The following is a 2,915-nucleotide window of genomic DNA, read 5'->3' as shown; positions in this document are numbered from 1 at the left end:
TTTTTATAGAACTTTCTACAAGAAACGCATTCAATTACCAAATGAAATGTGAAATGTCATAACTGGGCACTTGGTAAATCATCTGAATCCTTTGTAAGATTATTTTTCGGGTGGCAGTAGTGATTAGTGTAACGAAGTTATCCTTTTTGAAGCTAGATTTTGCATTTAATTTTATGCCATAGCCTTAGAAATGTAGATCTGACTTCGTGGGTTTTCTGACTTTTTTTTGCTTAATAATTCATAATAAAATTTGGACCAGAACTATAAAAATAAGTACCTAAGCTAACTAAAAAGTTTTAGTATTTCTAAAAGTACTATTAGCCGTTGAAATATTACCATAACATTTCAAAGTACAATTTCTTTCCATTTACGAAGCATGTATAGATCTTCAGAGTTGTTCGACATCGAAACACACATTTGAATCTGTGTCTCTGAGCGAGTTTTGGGTTAGTGTTAGGAGTGAATACCATGAAATATCTAAAAAGGCTATCGTAACTTTACTTCCTTCTGTAAAGGCGTATCGTTGTGAAAGAGGGTTTTCAGCTTACACTTATACAAAAAACAAAGTCAGGTCGTAATTTGATGCTACCCCAGAAACGCACATACAGCTTTCAAACATAATACCGAACTATAAAGCAATAACTAACAGTGAGACAATTTCATTCATTCACATTAAAATTTAAAGTGTGTATACTAGGGCGGATGGTCTCTCTACGTATAAATCTGAACAACTTTGTTTAAGAAACTATTGGTCTAAAACCAATTTCGAGCCAGCGAATTTTAAAGGGAAGTTTCACATCAGGTAATACAAAATTTTATGGAAAAAACTTAAACAAATAGCTGATTCCAGTGTAAGGGTACCAAAGGCAGTTCATTTTTTTTAAATACTTCTAAGTCCTGCTTGCTTTCCAAGCGTGGTAATTTTTTTCAGTCACAGCCATAACACTTTCACGATTTTTTCCCCGTTACGTGTCGAGAAACACTGGTTAGCAGTTGAACTTATCGTTCAGTTCCTTGTAAGCGGCGGTAATTGGCGGTTCGGTAATTTAACATTTCTTGTACTCTCTAAATTCTTCTACATCGCAAAGGTTGTCACGGTAGTACACAATTTTTTTATTGCCTGGTAGCGTACTGATTTATGATCATCGTAAAGCATTGATAGCATGACATTTGCTGAATGAGCAAAGTATGAGTTATTTCTGCCGCTCCTGGGAGGGAAAAAATGCGTTAGGCGGAAGGTGGTGAGCTTGTTGCAACCTACAATCGTAAAATTCGATCGGCCTTGGCTACCCAACGGGAGTGCGCTACAGGTCCAGGTTTTATGTTAGCTATTTTTATTTTTGTCGGAACCAGACAGGGCGTAATTTTAGTCCGATTTCAATAATTTTCAATTTTTTTATTTTATGTGGCAAGCACAATAATCGTGCCGAGTTTGGTACAAATTGATCGAACGGTTACCGAGATTCACATATGTGGTCATAAGTAGGCGGAGCCACGCCCGTATTTTTCGCTAAATAATTATTGCAAACATCAATTTTTAATAAATTAGCTACAGTATTTACTGATTTATCGAAGATCTCGTATTTCTCTAAATAAACGTTATATGGGATGTGGACGTGGTTATGGCCCGATTTTAAAAATTTTCAGTCGTTTGGTACAACAAGGTCAACAACTGTGCCAAGTTTGGGAGAAATTGGTGAATCTGCTACCAATATATAGGTACACATGTAATCATAAGTGGGAGTGGCTACGCCCATTTTCTAAAAATTTATAATAAAGCATCGTTAACTCAAAATCGGTACGCGTTCCAGCAATTTCTGTACAGCAATGGAATGTATTAAAAAGTTGCAATGCAGATCGTTAGACAATAGATCTACCATTATGAGGTTTCAAGTTCACAGTACTGGCTTTTTATTTGACCGTTTTATTCGCGTTGGAAGTTGCTGCTCAAAAAATAATGTTGAACAAATTCATCGAAAATCCGACATTTTCGAGATCAAAAATCAAATTAAAATTAAATATACCAAAAACTTTTAATTATCCTCCAAAAATCAATGAATAGATCTCTTCTGCTTAAACTAACGGGGTAGGCTAATCATTAAAAAACATCATTTCGCATCAGCTTAAGGATAAGGCTCTTTACCTCAATTAGGAAAAAAAACGGCTTATCAGAAGAAGATCGCGCGAGAGAATTGGAAAACGATTATCCACAGTTCAGCGAATGCAAGCTATTGCCATACATGACTTAAACCTTATCGAGTTATAATATATAAAATTCTGTTAGATTAAATACATTTTATAACAAAAACCGCAGCCGTTTACTTTATCCCAATGTTCACAGCAAATGTGGCATTTTATAATAAAACATGTTTAAAACTGGACTTCAGTCAACTCCCACGTTAAAAGTTTTAAGCTAAAAAGAAACAGGGTGATATCCTCTTACAACTAAATCTATAAAAGTTGATACAGTTATCAAAGGGCTATGAAATGACAAGAGAATCGAGGCAGTCTCATTAAAACTCGATCAGACTCCACAATGGCTCATTTCACCCCAGAAATATGATGGAGCGCTTGCACAAAGTGTTATTCCAATGTATCATTTACTTTGGACCTTTTGTAAAGTGTTGGTTGGTTTCTATGAAACTAGTTATTCACAGATAACTTTAAATCGGTTTGAAGACAATGATGTGAATAAAGTTCTGGAAGTCATCAATTTACGAATATGACCTATTTACGTCAAATCAAAAAATACATCGTATTTATTTAAAACAAAATTAGTAGAGATGTGCCAGCTGTGCAAAAACATAAACTAAAGATAGTTTAGTAGAGCAAGTTGACTACACAGGTCTCTAGAACGGGTGTTCAGAAAAATTTTATCATTATCAAAGAAATTGTCTCTAATTTGTTTATCCAAG

This window comes from Rhagoletis pomonella, unplaced genomic scaffold (genome assembly GCF_013731165.1).
Source record: "Rhagoletis pomonella isolate Grant_MI unplaced genomic scaffold, Rhpom_1.0 Rhpom_scaffold_00004, whole genome shotgun sequence".
In the NCBI taxonomy this organism is placed as follows: Eukaryota; Metazoa; Arthropoda; class Insecta; order Diptera; family Tephritidae; genus Rhagoletis; species Rhagoletis pomonella.
The sequence above is the reverse complement of the archived record's forward strand: the minus strand, read 5'-3'. Positions refer to the sequence as shown.